At 37.6% G+C, this 21,785-nt stretch overlaps 1 non-coding gene across 1 annotated transcript; it reads left to right on the forward strand.

Annotated features, from left to right (window-relative positions):
• The first annotated feature begins 1,008 nt into the window (after window positions 1–1,008).
• trnal-aag (transfer RNA leucine (anticodon AAG)) lies at window positions 1,009–1,090 on the forward strand. Its single transcript has one exon. It is a non-coding gene; the product is annotated as a tRNA-Leu (tRNA).
• Window positions 1,091–21,785: the final 20,695 nt, after the last annotated feature.

A 21,785-nucleotide genomic window follows, 5' to 3' on the forward strand; every position in this document is an offset into this window, starting at 1 on the left:
AAGTAGCAAAACTCTACAAACACTATATACTTTCTAACTTTATACTCACACTTTTAGTTTACCTTGACTGATTTGACCAGGGATTTAAAACTTTTTTGGCCTTTTGACCCTAAATTCCCTTCTTGGACCACATTAGACAAGACTATATTATTCTGGGAGCATTTATCGTACTCCTGTCTTTCATAATTGATTTTCTTAGGGTTTTCTGTGGCCCTGTTTCTGTGTGTGTGTGTGTGTGTGTGTGTGTGTGTGTGTGTGTGTGTGTGTGTGTGTGTGTGCATGTCAGTAAGTTTTGGTGCATGTTTTAATGTGTGTGAAGCTTCATTTGAAATGCCAGAGGTCAACAGAGCCACTCAAGCTCATTTTCTAATTAATAAGTTATGCAGATAAGTCAACAACCAAATTGACATTGTAGTTTGTAGTGAAAACCATCAAATTGAGACAATTTGCATAAAGGCGTGGCTGTTTAAAAATGCATAAGAATTAAAAATGTAACACACTAATAAGCACAGAGACACACGTCCTTGCATAAAGTATCACAAGGACGTTGCTAATAAGATATATGATCATATCTGCTGACGGTCCACAGACTCAAAACTGGAATGCTACAACTAAGAAATGATATAATCCCATGTAAATAATCTGAGATGTGTTGAGTGAGGTTTAAATTATCTGGATTTCAACAGGTTTTCAGCCCCCAAACATACTTCTTTACAGTAAATACATACCAATTTACAATTTAGTAACTCTCGCTGGAAATAGCAAAAAAAAGCCATTATTTTTAATATCTATATTGTAATTTATGAAAAGATGTAGTGAGTTTCTGTTTCTCAATAGCAAGGTTTATTTGTATGGCATTTACAAATGAAAATGTTTTAATAATAGTGTATTTTAATTAATTTTTTTAACGTAAAATTCCAAATTGTGTGGAACCTGTCCTGACAGACTGGAGAATGTTGCACTTGCTGAAGCGGTTCGATATCCTTGCAGCAGGATGAGCAATTATCTGGTAGTGTGGCCGAGCGGTCTAAGGCGCTGGATTAAGGCTCCAGTCTCTCAGGAGGCGTGGGTTCAAATCCCACCACTGCCATTTAGCCTCAATGCCGATCTTAACTTTCTTTCACTCCAAAGTGTAAGAAAAGGGTAAAAATCATGATAAAGATGGTGTGAACATTATCCTATGTATTCTGAAACTGTGCCCCGTCAAAAAATTGACTACATGATGCCTCTCTGTCTGAAATGAGATATCTTCATGGTTTAGTGGAAATGACATGGTAAATAGTCAAAGCAGTACTTAAACCCAGCTACTGAGGACACTTGATAAAAGTACTGTTTTTAAAGCAGTAACCTATGAGTTGAAAATTTCTGACTTTAGTTCCCTCCAGTAGAAGGGTCACAAAAAAGGTTCCCATATTAATTTCTTTCTTTCTTTTTTGAAGTTTTTCAGATATAACATCCTTGAACATACTGTGCTTATCCTGTGTTGCACTACATCAATGGCAAATCCTTTTTTTCTGGTCTTCCAGCAGAAAAAAAGATGTTTGATGGAAATCTCCCCATGTCCTGAATTTAAATTGTAAAGTTAACTTTGTTTACAATTGTCCACAGCACAAACTATATAACAGTTATTATAAACTATATAATTAATACAAGCAGACTTAGTAAAACTTTATTCATAAATTTGACGCTCTGATAATGCACAGCACATATGCAATGATTCTTACTCTCTTAATGACTTCATACATCCATACAGTCCATACATAGCTACTCCTTTCACTGTGTGTGTATGTGAGTATGAAGAAACATGCAGTAATGTTATTTAAGTAAAAAAAGGAATATAGTGATTCTATGCAATGACATCGCTTCAGAATCAGAGCAAATAAAATATTTGTATATGTATAGAATATTTATGCAGCACTTTTGCTTTACAGTACTAAAAGTAAAAGTCACTTATAAAGTTACAATATTACTTCTGTTATTACTACTTCTCCTGGCTCTACAACATGTTGCTGGTCATAATTACACTACTGTTATTATTGCTGTTACACATTACTGAAACTACAGCTGCATTGGCATACTGTTATCTATTACTTGGATCCTGATTTACTTTACTGACACTTTCTGGCTGCGTCATTCATTGGCTCTTGGACATTGTCGAAGGTCCTGTGGAATTACACTGTAGGTGGTGCTGTAGTCAAGGGACAAACTTACATTTCATTCATCCCATTGGCATCTGTGTGTTTCTCTCAAAACTCACAATGTGCTTCCTTTCCCTTCAACATTCCATCACTTGATACATTGTTTTCTTTCCTTTTCTCTGCTTGCAGCACACTGTATTTTCTATTACTATTGCAGCCACAAGGAAATACAATGAATGGTGTAATATGATGCTGCTTTGTTTTGATTATGACAGTGATGTATGGTAGTAGCAATGTAAGTGTTGAATAGTTTCACCACCAAAAAAACAATAAATGATGCAACCATTAAATTAGCTGTAATATGATTTACATATTTAATGTCCTGATATATGCATTTGCATTTTAACATGCCAGTTTCAGCAGTCACATTCAAGGACACATACACACACCTACAAACAGTCTGTGTGTGTGTGTGTCTCTCTCTCTCTCTCTCACACACACACACACAGACTAATCAGTAATCCCCTCCTCTCCCAGAGCGGTCACTCTGCTTACCGCTGTCCATCTCCTGGACACAGAGATTACAGCAGGTCCAATTGTCCTCTCTGCTTAATGTCCTTGGACCAGGCTACTTACTGGTTGTACCTTGAATGAGCCTTATGTGGACAAACTGAGATTCGGCTGCCGAGAGATTTATATAACCACAACTCTAATTACACTGACTGTATTCTGTTATTGATCCTATTACATCATTTTTTGGGAGCCAGAATAATCTACCTTGAAAAAGGAATACAGTGAATGTTATGGTTATGATTTTGCATAAATTTTGTAACTTGGAATTCTACTGTTGATTAAAGGTTACATGGTCAGAGAACATATATCAATAATAACAAAACACCTCACTTTCAAGGGTCAGAAAGCTATGAATTCATTCAAGGCTACATGTTAAGATAAGCACTTCTAAAACTACAATTCTGTGAGAATTTCTAAGAGAGTCACTATGATACTCAAATAAATCTGAAGGAATGCAAAAGCTTAATGAGCTGCTTTCAAAAGTTTGGCACTAATGATTTCCAAGATAAAAGCCAGTCAAAGAATTGAAGAGAAAGGTGTCATTCTTATAACGAGTTAACTGGCAATGCCGGAATGCCTGTTATTCTATCTGTTTATCTCAACAGTATAACTGGAGACCACCTGAATGCAGGTAACTGGTAGATACAATGCAATGCAAGGTGGATTATGGGATGCTAATGGTTGAAAACACACATCTGTTGTTCAGGCAAAAGACAGCTATGTTCCTTTTCTGGGGCTGCATCCTTTCAAAGATACAGCATATGAACATGTAGCCTGAAGCAAGTGGACCAATATTCAGTGGCCAGATATATACACATATTTGGTGGAGAAACCTAGCGTGTACACCAGTGAGAAATTAGCAAACAAGTCACTAGATGCTTACAACTACGTTATCTGTGGTTATGTACAGAACACCAAAGACCATGATACCGACCGAGGGTTTTGAGTCTTGAAATCAGAAATCCTCCCTAGCCAAAGACAAAGACACAAGACCACTATGAATGAGGTTTGGGTTATAATTAACAAATCAGAAAACTACCTCATAACAGTAATTTCACTTATTGCTTTCCTCATCATATCAAAAATCGTATGTACCTTGCCCCTCTAACTTAGTCATAACCAGGGCATGAAACTAACTTTTTCATGAACTACACACAGTGGAAAGTCGGTTCAGAATTACGGCAGCCAATATTATTTATTTGCAGTCAAAACCTGATTGAGCTTAGGTTGGATACATGCTAAAATGCCTAGTAGAATTTACCCTTAGTCACAGCCAAAATTTGGCTGAGAGTAAGTGTTAATTTCAAGTCCTGGTCATAAAATTATAATACAACTAAAATTAACCAGTATGTTTTATTATGTCTTTTTTAAATTTCAGGGTTGGGTCATGCTGCAGCTGAGAAAGCAGTGTCACACCCAGAGGTATGTAATAGTTGACAAAGTCTAGAAAAGTTTCCTTTTACCATAGTGCATTTAATTCATTTTCAAGATTTCTCCTCAGTCTTTTAACACCATAATTTAGAAAGAAGGAGTTTCTTGGCAAAGCAGAGATGAAAATCATAAAGGCGAATAAACACAGTTGAAGTAATGTCAATATCATTTGATGTTTTGTTAGTCTGACCATGTCTGTGCATTTTCCTTCAGATTACTGATTCTGAAAATTTGATTGCCTGTTATCTATTGTGCTCCTGCACAATAGATAACAGACAAGCTCTTCTTAATGAGTTTAGTAAGAACTGAGTCAAGCTTTTTCAAATGTGAATATTATGCAGCACAATTATTGTGTCTTTTTGTTGCACTGTCATCAGAGTTGACAGATGATGATATTTGGGAACTGCAGGTTGTGGCCCCAGGTGCCGCAGTGCTGACAAGTCTGGAGAATAGTGACGGAAACTGCATCATCTGACACTGATAAACAGGAACAACCAGACTTACCTGAGCCCTTGACTGCTTTATTTAACACAACATCCAGGTAACTCTCGCCAAAGCAAATGCAGGTGAAAAGTGAAGAAACATTTCACAGACTAAAAACTAAGCTACAACCTAATCAATATGAGAAGCAAGCTGGAATTTGTACCATGGCAACAGTCAAGGTCAAAGGACTGGCACACCTATAGGGCTGGTCGGATCACAAGTACCAAATTTCACCATGACAAGATCAGCAAAACATACCTAATGGATATAATGCAGTACAACAAAACACATTTAAATGTCCCATTTGTACTCTGAAGGGAAAACATGGAGGAAACGACAAGACAATCTTACACTGCATTTATGGCCTGAAGCCATCAAGATTTCAGGGTCAGCTCCGGTGGCTTAGTGGTGTGGCCTTTTGAGTCACACCTTGGATCATTGCCAGATGGAATAGCAAGATGTTCCTGCCGTGGCAAAGGTCTGCTAGAGATAAAGTGTCCCTACAAGTAGCGTGACAGCCTTCAGGGAAGCACAGATGACCAGTACTTTTGTCTGGACAAGTTAGTCATATTGAAGCAATCACAACTATTCTGCTATCAAATTCAACTCCACATGTTTGTGCGTGATGTTAGTTGCTAGAAGTTCATTGTGCAATGTATCCTAAGAAATGAAGAGTTTCTGCAGAAGGCTTTGCCAAAAGCACAAGATTTCTTTATCTCAAGTGTGTTCACTGAACTACTGACAAGAAGATGACCCTGCCTTGGAGACACAGAGAGCCTGAAAATACTGTGAAAGGCCAGATTTTGGCAAAATGATCAACTGTGTCAATGCAACAATCACTTTCACTACAGCTGTGTACAGATCAAAAGGAAGCCAGCAACATGGTTATGTAGGGACTGTCACAGTTGAAGCTTGAATACCTTCATTGACAATGTTGGAAACCTAATGAATTCATTAGTAACCTTTTCCTTACATTTTATGTTGTGTTTCTTGTTAATGACTGCGGTCTCTATTTTTTGTTTGAAGAGTCACATTTCTCCAGTTGTACGTATCTAATGTTGGAATGAAAGTCTTTGTTAATAATGTCACTACAAATTATTGTAGTTTGAGATAATCTGGGGGAAAACAAGGACCATTATACACATCAGGGGCAGCTAATGTTGGGAGGTTTATTATCACCCATGAAGTCCCAAGTACATGTTTTAATGTACAGTGTTTTATATCATAATTCATACATGGATACAATTAAATATTTTTTGCTAAGCTGGAAAAAGCATTACCTCATTTGAATCATTCAGGGGAGAAAATCCAGAAATAATGGTACATGTTTTGACAATTCACAATGAAATGCTGTTTGTGAAATGACTCAATAAATAATTTATAGAATTTACTTATTTGGGAACTCTTTGGAACACTCTTTCAGAGGTTTGTGAGGGCACCACACATGGTTACATCATTATCTAGCATGTTAACCTGTGACACTGGAATAACTGTTGGCAAAGTCTTAATGTTCCTCCACCAACCAACCACTCGTTCCAAATAGATCCTGACACAAGAAAGTTGTCTAGATGACTCCACTTCCTGTGCAGAGAGATGCTTTTTTTCCTTTTGTGAAATGAGGGATATGAAGGGTGGCACTGTAAGATGCAAGCTAGGGCAAAACTCCACTCCCGTTGCCGAGATGTGCGTGCATATTTCTGATGAAGTCAGCTATAAAAGGATCTATTCCTCCGTGCCATCGCGCTCCACTGTCGTCCAAAAACTATTAAAAACATGTCACTGAGCCACACTGCTGAACTGCGTCACATGTTCCTTCATTACCATGAACACACACACTGTAGTTTATTTTGACTCCATCCCACACACACCATCCTGCTGCCAGTACTCACTAGAGCACCAAATGTGTATTAATCCGCAGCTGAAAATAATCCCCAACAAATACACTGTTTACTCTTGTTTCAGTATAGTTTGCCAAAAACTACAATGTCCAGCTGCTTTAGGAAATTACTGAGCCTTCAAAAAAAAAACAAAAAAAAACAACAAACAAACAGAAGAAACCATATCTATTGCCTATTTTTACAGATTTATCCCTTCATCAGAAACAAATGGACTTGCAGCTGAGTGCCACAGATAGACTTATTGGCTTGTTTTTATCATGGGATTAGTTCACTAAAAAACAAATATAAACTCCTGAGCTCATTTGTTCATAGATTTTAGTATGAGTTCCTGTCCAGACAACTATAGCAAACTGACCTTTTCAGTCACACAGTGTACTGATTCATATCACGAGTACAAGAAGTGCATTGGCCAATGTGAGTCTGGAACACCAACACTATCTGTAACATAATGAGGGCCAATGAATGTTTTACTGCTGGCCAACGTACACAGCAGGCAAATGGTAATATATAATACATGAAGACCCTTGACACTTATATAACCTAGACATATATAATTTACTTGTTTAGAAACCCCCCGCTTCTTTCTCACACACACACATAAACACACAAGGTTACACACTAACCAAAGTACGTCCTGACAAACATGCAAATACAATTATTCTTAAAATGCAGAGTGCATAATCCAGAGACATGCAAACACATATCCATACATATAAATACACATATATTTAAAAGCTTGTCTAATAAATGAGGTACTCTAAATGACAGGCGGCATTATTCATTGTTTGACAAATTGATGCCTTCAGCCCCTTATTGATGCACTATTGAGATTAACATGCACAAGTGCACACATGCAGATACATATGAACTGCTGAAGAGTCCTGTTTAAAGGTGCTTTTATATCATAAATTCAGTGGACAGACAGTACAGAGAGAGATGAGGTGAGGGACATTTAACATTTATCAATCATTTGTATCGACTGACAGCTTGAAAGCATGGAGATGAATAGAGGAAAAGCACAGAGGAATGTAAATGAAGAGGGGAGAAAGATGAAAGTGCTAAAGATTGAAGCATAACTGACATGTTCCCTTTGTTAGCATCAAATATCCTCTTTTTTTTTTTTTTTTTTAAATCTCTAATCACCACTTATCTGTTCCGTTACTGTGATGTCTCAAAGAACTGCTCCAGTAGTGTTGTTATAAATGTTTAAAGTCCATGTTTGGGAGCAGCTTTGCATGTAAACCCCCATATATGATGAGAACACAGACCAGAAAATAAAGTGTTCCTTGCTAACACTGACTGTCTTTAATCCAGAACTACATAGACTGATAGATTTGCTCTCTTGCCGACTTAGCTCATAAGATCAAAGTCAATCTCATGTCTGTTAGCTAATTGTAAAGTCAGGCATCCATTAGCTAAAACCTCAACTTGTTTTTTTGTTATTGTTGTTCTTACATTTTAGTATTTGTACAGGTTAAACAAGATACAGCTTGTAAATTAGTGAGCTTTAGAGGTGCTGTTAAGCGGTTATTGACTCCCTGCTCTGAATCCATAGTAAATGCACAAAAATTAAGATGGTATCGATCTTTTCATCCAACTTTTCTTAAAAAAAAAGAAAAAAAAGAGAGAGCAATATCTGCATTTCCCAAAATGTTGAACTGTTTATTGATTTTGTTGAGTGTCCGTATGGAAGCATCAGCACCTCACATCTCCTACGATGATTATGTGGTTTATGTTGAAATGATGCATGGCTCTGTCATTTATCAGTGTGATACAAAATGTACACCTTCATGTGATTTTCAAATATGATTTATGTACCGGTGTAAATTCCATGAATACCCGAACTTGTCAAAGACAGGAAGAGACCATGAATCCTAGAGAAATACAGTATGTGAGTAAGATGAAAATGTCAGGTTTTTCCATGTCTGCAACATTTCTCTCTGTTACCTTGTCAGGATTTGACAAAAACATCCATCTTAAAATGGAACACTTTCTGGTAGAGTCTGACTTGTTGTTTTTTGCTGACAACAATGTAAAAAAAGCCACATCATTGAATCAGTAATCTTTTTTGCCATGAGTAGAGTTTTTACTTGTTTCACCAGAATTTTTTTCCATCACATTGTATGTTCTCTTCCCTAGAAATTGATTAAAACCAAATTAACTAAAAAGAAGTACGATTGAGAGTGGAAAACACCAGGAGAAAGTTAGAGGGTGTGATTAAGTATAAGTTAAAAAAGGAGAAAGGAAGAGATTTTTGTTCATGATGTGGTCTTTGCACTTTATGCAGTTACTATCAGCACTGCTACCAGGTTTAACAACTCCCCTCATTTCCCATTGTATGTGTGTGGTTTCCACTCCATGCAGCAGCTTTACATGTCTCCTCTCCTTTTTTTTTTTCTAAATAAACTTAACTTCTTTCTGTGTGTATGTGTGTGACATTAGCTGTATTTTACCTTCTACTTTTGGATAACTAGCTGTTTAATTAGATCAAGCTTCCATGATCCCTTTAGGGTAATTAGCAAAAACCACCTAGACGACAAAGATGGGATTCAAACCCACAAGAGCAGGATTAGCAGCTCGTGAGCCAACAGTCTCATTAGCTGATCCAGCTTTACAGTTTTACCTTTTCAACTGAGACACTAAGTCAGACGTAGTAATCCCATTCACAAGGGTTTAAAACCTACTTTAAAATCTGATTTATAGAAAGTGTGTAATATTAACTGATCAGATTGAATTTATGGATGTAGATATGTACCTCCTCATGTATAGAAATGGTAGCACTCATTCTAATGACAGAAATCATGGAACACACAGCCATATGAAGCATCAAATGATTTCACTCAAAAGTGAGATTTCTACCCCTGCTTCATAACTGCTGGCACTCTACATCACTTATCACATCCTGACATGTGCAGGAAAAAGACAAAGCAGGAAAAAGAATTATAGATTCTGTTCAGTGCTTTTAGGTTGTTATTAAGCTAACAGTCACATTATCAAAACTACTGAACTGAAATCATTTTAGTTGTACTTCTTTTGAGCAATGTCATCACGTTCCCAGATCTCAGCAGTTAACTAACAAGAATGATGGGTAAAACTAGGAGAATAAGACCCTAGTTGAGTTATCTTTTAAAGTGCTGCCACAGAAACTACATTCACTTTCTTTAATGGGGTTTCAATTTTAACTCCCTGACTTCTAATTAACTCAACCCCTCGAAAAGATGTCTTGTAAAATATTATACACATACATACTGCTTATACCACAGTGACTGTGCTTTAGTGTGGGACGATCAACCACAGTAGTAATGTGTACATTCCTCTTTCATTCAAAGTGCGAAATTCCCTCATGGATGATCATAATTACATCCACTGAGAATTCAAATGCTTTCTAACAAGCTTACATCCATTTGGAAGAGCATTTATACTTCATATATTTACCCTATATATAGGCTATTTGATCTTAGTATGTATGTCAGCCTTCCACAGCCTTTATTAGTCAGCAGCGAGTGCTTAAGGCTACATTAACATTTTTATCTTCTCCATATCACAAGATACTGTAGGTGGAACTTTAGTCAACTGAGCCACTACACAGTTCTAGAGGTTGGCCTTTTAAAGAGGGTTTTCCTGCCTCTTTCAGGGCTTTTTCACACCTACCTTGTTTGGTCTGTACTTTCAGACTTTTCAGTTTGATCCGAACGAAAATGACAGGTGTGAAACCTCCCCCAAACCACGTTCCGGACCAAACAGCCAAACCCTGGTCTGATGAAAAGAGGTGGTCTCGGATCAAACTGAACCATGGTTTGGTTTCTTTCTAGTGGGAAAACATATTTTGGATGGTTTGGACTTTTGGACCAATTACAGGAAGTTCCAGCAGGCAATTGTCAGAACCAGAAAAAGCACATGGGGAGAGGAGGAGACCAAGTTTTCAGTTGAAATATTGTCTGACAATGTTATAAAAAGTCAACTGGAAAAAAATTCATAAAAATGCCAACACTTTCCAGGTATTTTGGAGAGGATGAGAGAGAGGGGATATGAGAGGACTGGAGAGCAATGCCACCTGAAGATAAAAAAAACTGTGGTATATATAATATAATAATATGATATAGCAGCAAAGAAATGAATCTGTTCATCCATTTTTCTCCATTACACATGCAAACAGTGATAGAAGACTACCCACAGAATTGACAACACGCCAATGTCAGATGCACGCCCGTCTACACACCAACCGATGCCAAGTATAGGAAGACGCAGCCCATGTAGGTGATGACGATAGGATGTACGTATGTCATGTAAAGTTCTTTAGTGCGCTTGCATAATTGCAATGTGAATCCAGAACTAACTGGATCAAATGTATACAATACAACAAAAACATGAACCTTGGTTTGGACTTTCAGGTGTGAAAAGGCCCTCAGAGTCTAAAAGTGGGAATCCACAAAACTAATTTGAAACCTCTGACATGAGGCATGCATCCATCCTGCTTTTAGACGCAGTTTCAGTTTGCACATGAAAACATGAGTATAAAAGGCAGACCTTTGCAAATAGTTGGAATTTTGAAAATGGTGCTGATGGAAACAGATTTTTCAACTACACATTGGCAGTGTGGTTCCTGTTTTTTCTTCTTCTAAATGCAGAAATACCATTCATGTCATGCTGCCACTCACAATTACGTGTATCCACTCCACACGGCCAAAAATCAGGAATACTAAAAAGAGTTCAGATGGGGATGCGTGTTGCATTATCACCACAGCAGATAAAAACATAACAGGATACATAAGGACACACATTACTTCGCCAAAAAATAAAAAAAAAATAAAAATGTCATTCTGTATCTGAGTAACTGGTGCTTGTTTAATTTCATAATCTTGCCACGTTTTCTTTAATATATATTCATAAAGGTGGCTGATGAAAACAGCCCCTGAAGATACTTACATCATGACTTTATTTTCACTTTAGTGGAAGTGAGGTGGTTGAGAATATTTATGTTACCTCGTGCTATAGCTGCCCTCTCCCACCACGTTCGCTGAGGCACAATTCATCCGTGACCAAAAGAAGAGAGAAAAAGTTTGAAGTTAATGATCAGCATGTGCCACATTGCCTGATTACAAGCTATAAAAGAATCCCTAATCACATTTGTCAGTTCAAACAAGGCGGGTCATTTCATGTGTCAGCTCGGCTCCTACATGCATCTTACTTACTTTGCGTTTCCCCATCTTGTCAGGATATAAATCGATATACATCAGGATGGCACCATATGTTTATGTAGACCTGATGTATTTTCCCTACCTCAGTGATTCATGTCTGCCGCTTCTCCTCTGTACGTCCCTAGGGGTTTGATTGCTCCTCGTGTTGAATCTTTAGCATGCTGCTTTGATTTTTCTAGTATGCAGAACCTCCGCTGTCAAAAAATTACCATGTAACTGTTACTAACATCATTTTACTTTCATGACAAAAGCATTCCAGAGACACACTTCTGCAAATTGGTGTTGTCAGCTGGAAATTCAAATTCTCTTAAACCACGCGGCCTGTGAGCTTAAGCTGTCCTTTGATGCTTTTTAACTGGTTTTCATCTGGTACAGCGTGCACAGTAATAAAAGGATCCTGCTTTGGTTTAGAGGATAAAAATAATAATAATAATTTTTTGACTTGTTGAGGCTTCTTATCAAACTTTCAGGACGACTCCAGCGAAAAGCAGTTAATATTCACACAAGCCATGTAAGCACTTTTGTTGCATTTGTAGACCCCTGACCACTCACTGTTCCACTGCTTATATGCTTTTGACTACATGTTACGGGGGATTAAGATGCAAATTGTTGCCTTAATCTTTGAAGTAATATAAGCGTTCCTGGTGTTGAGCTAAGTAAGCATACACTGTATTTTGTTGAAGCATGAGCACTGTCATCAGTATGCAAAGCTCACTCTTACTGCCATTTCCAAACACATAATGACATTCCTATGTAATATCTGAATGCTACAATATTTATCATAAACTTTCATTATGTGTGTTTTCATATTTAATATACAGTAGGCCATGAAAATACAGTCTCACACAATCACATGGCTGCAGTCTAATCTGTTGCTACTGTTTAATCTGCATGGACGTTGACTAACTAAATCATGACTGATGTCTTCACTGTTTCTTTTTCTATCACACACACACACACACACACAAACACACACACACACACACAGTGAGATTCATCTCCATACAGTTTGACTGAAAGCCGGTTAGCTGATGTCTTCATAAGTCTTATGTTTTCTGTGCCAAGTCAGCTCCACAGAAGAAGAGATGAATGTAAATCCATGCCTTTAGATTATCCGTTCTCCTTGCACAAATACTGCCTGCCACAATTCCCCATTCACCCTCTTTATATTCCTTCCCTTCATATGGATTTCAGCAGTCAAATCGTATTATGTAGAGACACCCCAGTGGCTCGCTGGGCAAGGATGTGTACTGCTTACTTGCAATTTTGTTGGATAAAATCCGACACTTCAGTTGCATGTGCATCCTCTTCCCATAAGCAATTCCTTCCCCTCTAACAGAAGCAGTGGTTGTTTTTTAAAAACTCAAGCTCAAAAGCATTATTCCCCTGATAGTACCGAATTTAAATCAATTGCTTTAGAATATTTATTCGATTTGCCCAAATCTCGTTATGACAGTACCCAATTTATCTGATAAAGCATCTGTGTTACTGTGGGACTATCGGATGCCTAACACATCAAGAAAGTGTGTTGAAAGCTACAGTCTACTCTTGTGCTAAGGTTCTCTGCCAGTTTAATAGTATAGCCTTTTGTCTTTTATGTCTATGAGGGCTTAGTCACATTTAATTTACATCATGGTAGTGTTAATTCAGTTAAGTACCCTTAAAAATGTGGGTATTTTTTATTTTTCTTGTTCCTTTTTGTTTTCTTTGAAAGTGTCATTCTGAGACCCTAGAACTGAACGTTTAAGCTCTGGACAAGGTGATACGGGTCTGAAAATATGGCAGAAAAGTAACAGAAATTATTAATACAAATACTATTCTAAACTACTGTATTGTTAATGCACTAACTTACTTATTATCTCTGTATTATTGATGAAGACCTGATATAATACTGTACTAGCATCTTAATCATATGTGTACTTTACTGACTTGACTGATGCTCAATTTTAGTGTGTTTTATGAAAATATTTACAATTTTTTTTTTCCTTTTGCACCCAAAATACAGCAGAGACAGTGTGTTTACTAAAGCCCTGAGTATTGGCTACAGTCTTCTTCTCAGGCTGCATACAACCCCTGCAAGCACCAGCAACTACATAAGGTGCTCTATGTAGCCTGAGAGGTGAAACCCAGAGCAGAAAGAGAAAAAAAAAATCACTGCTGGTTGTTATAATTTAAGATGACTCAGATGCATTTGACAGTGTTGAGAGAGATTTTAGGAAACCACAAAACCGAGGAGGACAAAAATAGAATTTGGAAAAGTGAGGGCGACGTGTCCAACCGCAGTGGAAATTATGCCTTGGGCAAAATCACTTCTGTAGTCATTTACAATTGCCAATTTTGTGAAATCAAGATGTTAAAGGTACCCTGTTGAATTTTCTAGTAAACAAACACATTTGGTATTTCTCACCAAAACGCATAATGTGTATACTTATGGCCTAACAAACATCTTGCATTCATTTCCCTCCTGATAAAACATTTGCAACACTGACTTTTGAATATAACTGATGTTTGCATTGTTTGCATGTTTGCTAGCTAGCCATCTTTTTATTCCGTCTTTTGCCGCTACATTTCACCAATTGTCACCAGCTGTTAATCAATAAAAATAGTGAGAAAGTAGGAATGTGCATTGTTTCACTTGCATTCACGTGCACACACTGTATATGAACATCCTTGTCTGCATGCTAATACAGCATTAAACACCAAAAAATAGGGATCTAATCATAAAAAACATTGCTCCATAGCACCACTAATGGTTGAGGTGGTACCTCCAGGTTGAGGTACCATGAAGTATGTTTTTGCTATCAGCTCAACACAGTTTTCAAACCATTTTCTGAAATGTTAGCATGCCACACTGTAATTATAGTGATTGATAATTTGAGGTATTGTTAGCATATTCACTTCATCACATAATCATCCATGAAACCTTTTCTTCATGTCATGAGACTGAGGAGCATGTAAGTAAGACAAAGTGTTGAGCACTGACATGTAGAACTGGTCTTATGAAAGTTTTTTGAGCAGATGTTTGATATGGAGCTCAAATATGCTCCTCATATATTTCCACACGAAAGATTACATGGTGATGTGACCTAACCATTATAAGAGGCTTCATGCAAACTTGCCCTACAATGAACACTCTTTTTTATCAGATGTCAGATGAATGTAAATTCATGCCTAGAGATTATACATTCTCCTCAGGGGGAAACGGAAACTCTCACACCATCCTTTCATTCCAGCCAAATAGTACAGTCAAATCCATTATCCGTTGGAAGCCTGAGAGAAGCAGGGGGGGCAATACTTCCAGACGACAAGGCACACATTTTCTTTTCAATCTCCTGTCTTCACCATGAACATTCCTATCACTCATTTCCATGATAATCTGGTGGTTTCTATGTTTTCTGTCAAGACCGTGACAGATGCTACACACAGGAGATGAACACAAATCTCATTCTCTTTGTCATTTATTTTGTTGCTGATACTTTTCCCTGGGCCACATTTCTTGAAGCGTATTCCTAAAGGCTCATGTTCAGAGTTTAAATATATAGCGGGGATTTACCCTAAAATTTTGCAGGTGGTGAGTCAGAATTTAGACTCATCCCTGGACCAAAGCGCTTGCCAGTCATTTCTCAAATGGCTTTTTCTGCAAAGCCAAGTTTCCTTAAACAATTGCTCCACAAAATCTCCAATCTGGGGTGTGCTGTGTCAGACAATTTCTGTAACTCCCCTCTATAGGATTCCATCCAAGTGTAACACAAATTTCTGAAAATCAATAAAAGAAAATGTGAATTAATGTGGGGCATCCACTACTGTTTTGTGAATATTAGTAGTTGAGCGCTTCAAAGTAAGCAGTAGGTGGCACTCATTCTCCTATTGAGTGCAATAAACCACAAATAGGAGAAGACGGTGCAACACAATGACATAATTAATAGCATGACAGTCAAAGCTGAGGCAATGAAAAATATACATATATACAAATCCTGGTGATGGAAGCAGTTTTGATAACAGCCCTGTGTCAGTTATACAGACACGTACTGAATGCTGTCCAGAGACAAAAAAGAGCGTAGGAACATTTAAGTCACATGCTTTCTGTACATCGTAATTCATTCATTAAATCTGTTTCCATTGAATTGTTGCATTTTGCTTTTGTCGACACATCAACTTTTCCACCTCATCCAAGCATAAAAACATTCAATATTTTCAACTTTTTTCGAATTTCCAGTGTTTCCACTCACATTTTCATACACGCAAATTGCAAAAGCTCATAAAAAAGCATGAATGGAAACCCACCTCATGACAACTGGCTTTTCATTCCACAAGTGTGACCATTCAGAACAACTATAAACACATTAGATTTGTAATTAAGTCGAACAACAAGTTGTGCAAACAATTTTTTGAGCATGAACCGGCCCTTATCCAAATATCATCACTACTTGTCAACAATATGCCATATATAATCAAATTAAAAATATCACTCATTCATTTGCCTATAAAACGCAATTGTATTATTATTATTAGTAGTAGTACTATTATTATAATAACTTTATTTGTATGGCACCTTTCATACAAGAAATGCAGCTCAAAGTGCTTTACAACAAAAGAAATTACATGCACTAAGTGTTTCACGTGAAAAAGACATAAAGGAACATAAAAGCATGTAAAAAACATTAATGTAACATAAGATGGGAAGTAAAACCCACTTGATAATACTGATAAAAATAAGATAAAATAAAGTTAAAATAGAATACATAGAATGCATACTTCAGTGGTAGTAATTTGAGATTTGATGAGCAAAAACTCAGAAAGTGTTTCGCCATGTGTATAAAATTGGTGCCTAGGTCTCTGAAGCCATAAGCAAAGAGAACCTCCCTTTTTCCCAACGGACACAGTTTCACCACCGGTCTTGATTAACTGAAATAAACCTCTTTCAGCTTACCCTAGAACATCTTCCCCACGGGTTTAACCTCACTGTAGGTCTAATCTGTGTCGGATGCAACCTGAAGCTTCCCCGGAAAAAACACTCTTAGTGTTGTTGCGGGGGTTAAAACACACACCACAGTCTTTATTTTTTAATCTACCAACCACTGACCTCAGCACCTGTGTAACATAAGATTGAAAATAAAGCCCACTTGATAATAAAAATGAGATAAAATAAAATAGATAAAGTGAAACTAAAAATACATAGAATGCATTATATAAAGTGGAAGATAAAACCCACTGACACATAAAATAGAATACACACTGAATAATGGCAATACGAATAAAATATAAAAACAAAGTCAAAACATAGAGTACATAGAATGTATAAAATAATGTAAAATATAAGTGCAAAGTTCATGAGTGCAAATCAGACAGAGAAAAGCTAGTTAAAGGCTTAAGTGAGGAGATAAGTTGTTAGCTTTCTTTTAAAGATATTTAGCAAACTGGCTTCCCTAATATCTATCGGTAGTGTGTTCCATAGCTTTGGGGAGTTTGACGAAGGCTGTATCCCCGATTTTCTTTTGGCTGTTGCAGGGAACCTCCAACATACCAGCAGCAGATGATCGCAGTCTTCTTGAAGGTAGATAGTTAACAATGTAGCTTGGTCCTAGCCCATTAAGGGCTTTGTATGTAAGGAGGAGGACCTTAAAGTCAATTCTAAATGTTACAGGAAGCCAGTGCAGAGAAGTTGAAACGGGGATTTAAGGTTTACAGTTTTCGGGAGCCCAGTAAAAAGTGTATTACAGTAATCAACTCGGGTTGAAATGAAGGTATGAATCAGATTTTCAGAATCTTCTTGATTTGTAAATGATCATACTGGTTTGAATGTTTCTAAGGTGGAAAAATTATGTTTTTGTCACCTTGTTAATGTGGGACCTGAAGCTTAGATCTGAATCTAAGATAAGACCAATACTTGTAACCTCAGATTTAATCCAGGGAGTTAATTTCCCCAGAACAGAATTTCTCTTTTTGTTTTTGGGCCGACTAGTAGGACTTAGGTTTTGTCGTCATTTAACTTGAAGAAATTATTGCTCATCCATTCATTTATTGCCAGAAGACGGGTAGTAATGGAGTTCTTAGCTGCAGCATCATTTGGTTCAATAGAGATGTACAGTTGTGTGTCATCAACATAACTATGGAAACATACATTGTGCTCTCTGATGATGTCACCAAGTGGCAGCATGTATAATGAGAATAATAATGGACCAAGGCACCTCCCTTGTGGAACCCCAAAGCAGTTGTCATGTTCCACAGACACCTGATCTCCAAGACCGACGTAAAACTTTGTCCCTTTGATGTATGTTTTGAACCAGTTTAACACACAGTCAGAAAGATCAACCAACCTTTCAAGACAATTGATCAGTATATCATGGTCAATCATATCAGACGCTGTGCTTAGGTCTAAGAAGATAATAATTGAGACCTTATTTTCATCAGAGTTTAGTCTGAGGTCACTGATTATTTTAGTAAGAGCAGTTTCAGTGCTGTGCTATGTTCTAAAGCCTGATTGAAATTCCTCCAGGATGTTGTTTTCTTTAAGAAGGATTTTATTTACACTGAAACTATCTTTTCAAGTGTCTTACTAATGAAAGGAAGGTCGGATATCGGCCCATAACCGGTTAGTGCATTACCATCTAGGTTGTGCTTATTTAGTAAGGGTTTTACAACAGCTGTTTTCAAGGCATCTGGGAAGATTCTTGTTTGAAGAGACATATTTATAATCTTCAGGACATGACTTGAAACAATGTTGAACACCCACTTAAAAAATGCTGCAGGTACTGGGTCAATACATGAGGTGGAGGAGTTACATTCAGTGACAGTCTTGCAAAGCTCAGTTAATGTAATACAGGTGAATTTTCCCATGGTTACATCATTTTTACAGGAGTTGCTGAGATCATCTGTGTTGACATCAGTGGCAATACTTGCTCTAATTGATGTTATTTTGTTATCAAAGAACAATGCAGAGAACTGTGGGGGGTCGGGGGGGGGAGGGGGGGGCAGTGTTGAATAGCTAGTCAATAGTGGAGAATAATACTCTAGAGTTCCCAGTTTTTTCTGTAATAATCTTGGAAAAGTAATCCTTTCTTGCCAGATGTGTTGCTTTGTTACAGTCATGGCTTCTTTGTATATATTACAGTGAACTGTGAGCCTAGTTTTCCTCCATTTGCTTTCAGCTGGCCGACAGATTCTCTTGATCTCATTAACACTATTATTGTTAAACTATGGGGAGATTCTGTCAGTCGACCTCTTTTTAACCTTTCGTGGAGCAGCAGTGTTTAAAGCAGATGGCAACGAATTGTTGAGATTTTCATCCATGTCATTTAAAGGGCAGTCACAGCTGTATGGCTCAAATGATCTCATAATATTAGAAAACAATGTTTCAGCGTTGTCATCTAAGAATCTCTTTTGAACCAAAAAATCCCTTTCAGTCTTTGTTAAGATTAGGTTGGCATCGAAAAACACACAATGATGGTCAGAAATAGGCAATTCAAATACTAAACATTATTAACCTCTTTGATATTACAAGGTCTAGAGTGTTACCATGCTGATCAGATGATGATAAAATGTAATGATGAGCACTGATAATTCAGCACTGATAATAAGAGTGAGATATTCAAATGATGTAAATTCACCCAGGTCAATGCCCGTACACACAAACTGTGTAGAGAAAATGGCTGAAATCCCTCCTCCTTTCCTGTTTCGTCTGACTGACTGATAGAAATTGTGGTTTAGAGAACAAGCCTCTGTCAGTGTTGCTGCACCAGCAGTGTTGTTTAGCCTGGTCTCAACTATAAACATACAAAGCAAATTATTTTCAGTTATCAGATCATTAACCAAGAAGGATTTGTTAGCCAATGATCTAACATTAAAAAGAGCTCATTTCAGCTGTAGGGATTCTGTGATAGGAGAGGAGACAAAAATGTAAGATTACTGAGACAAGTAGCAGATGGTCTGTGATTGCTACGATGTGTTTGACCATGTCATGGGCTATTTAAGATCACCGGTATGTTAAAGGAAGCAGCATGGGGTCTGTCTCATCTCCGGTAGACACCTGAGTAGTGCTGTCTGTGGTTCTTGCTGTTTAATAGTTCATCACTTTGACTGAGAGTTTTAACTAACTCCTTGATTGGTGGGGAAGGGGGTAGGAGGGTTGTTGGGTCATGGCATCTTTAACTGACTCATTGATTGGTGAGTGGGGTGGATGGGGGTCGTTGGGTCCTTGATTGGGACAGAAACATCCTCTGGATGCCTTGAGTGATGTAAAGCAGAGGGTCAGGTGAAGGGGGAGCACTGTCCTGTGTGCGCTGTGGGGGGGGGGAGTGGGGGTGGGGATCCTGGTGGGGAGGGAGGGAGCAAGCTGTCTGCTTGAGTGCACTGTCCTTCGCACTTAACCAAACATTCTTGGGGTATGACATCCCAAGGGCCTGATGTAGGTTGGCACCAAGGAGTCTAAAGCAGTAAAGCGATATTTACAGTTCCACAAAATATTGAAATTGTCAATAAACTTTATCCCATGGGTGAAGCATACCGATGTCAGCCATATATTCAGGCCAAGGAGTCTGCTAAAAGATTCGAGTCCTTTCTTCCAGGTCAGGATTGGTACATGCCAATTAGTACATCTTGCGATTCATGGTTGCTCTGTTTTTCCAGTAGCAGGGAAAAATCTGTTTTCAGGATTTAAGAGCCAGTTTTCATTTGCAGAATGTTGAAAGACACAGTGTATGCTGTGCTAAGTTAGTCTAGGCTAGACTAGCAGCTAAGTCAGTGATGGGGCTCTGAAACTTTCCCGTGCCCTGAACATAAACTTTTGCTTTGTTCCGCAATTACACTATAAATGCTTTCATTAGCACCAGCGTAACCGGTAATAGCTCTCTTAGAAGAATATTTAGGGAATTAGAAAATGCAATGAAAGAAAAAATAGAACAAAGCACATAGCAAGCAGAGAGCTGAGGAAAACACACTGCACTGCAGCACTACCAGAATTCATTTTTAGTGTCCCTTCTCTGTTGGAAATATACTTCCTGTAACTCAGAATTCCTGCTGTTTCCTTTGCTAGGCAACCTAACAACCTAGCTAACCAACCTAGCTAACCAAACTGCAAGGTTTTGCAAGACTTGGCTAGGAGTGTTAAAACCATGACAAACTTATAAATTGGGCTAAATTACAAACATACAGAGAAACGTAACTGATTGATCTCAAATTTTGAACACACTGGTTTCTACAAGAATAGCGCTGCATACTGTTAAACGATATAGCAGAGATACGTAGTGCTCTCTGTCTCTTTCGACACATGAAGGCTATTTCTCTCTTCCCCTCCCTCTATCTGTAACAGACACACATACACATATATTACGTCTGTCACTTTCATTTTGTTCTCACTGTCTTACCTGTGAATTCTCTTCATCTCTTTATTTTCTATTCACATTTTTGTCTCATTTCGTCTCGTCTTTCCACTCCATGCTAATAGTTTCACTGTAGCTAACATTATTTCTGATGTCTTCTTTTTCCTCCTCTTCTTGGACTTCCAGATTCATGCAAATAAACACATTCAAAATTAAATTAGCTTGTTTCTCATCAAGAGGTTATTAATCTATCTTTTTTTAATTGATGATACAAATAACACCATCTCCAAGCTCTTTAGCTAAACCTTTACCCAAGTGTTTACTGGTGCATTAATTTAGAACACGGAACAAACACCTGCATCATAAGTGTACAGTTATGCTGTCCGGCTAGGAACAAGTTACAAGTTCCACACACGCAACTAATCAGCAATGAGAATATCAATGGTTATTGTGTAATTTTATTGTGCTTCTAAATGGCTTCTCAACAGCAATTGTAAAGTTTTCAATAGTTTGTGGCTATAATAAATATTTTTACATTTCCCTTTCCCCCTGTTTGACTTTACACTGATGCCATCTGCTGCATTTATGAATAAATTGTGGGCTGACATTTGCAAATGCTTTATTGAAAATGAATAATGTTTTTCTAGGAATTAAACAAAGTGCACATTCTGGTAAATCAAGATAAATGACTCATTCTTATGATTTAATTAACATTCCCCAAGTTTTGTACCTTACAGCGGAGATACC

This window comes from Thunnus thynnus, chromosome 9 (genome assembly GCF_963924715.1).
Source record: "Thunnus thynnus chromosome 9, fThuThy2.1, whole genome shotgun sequence".
Taxonomy (NCBI): domain Eukaryota; kingdom Metazoa; phylum Chordata; class Actinopteri; order Scombriformes; family Scombridae; genus Thunnus; species Thunnus thynnus.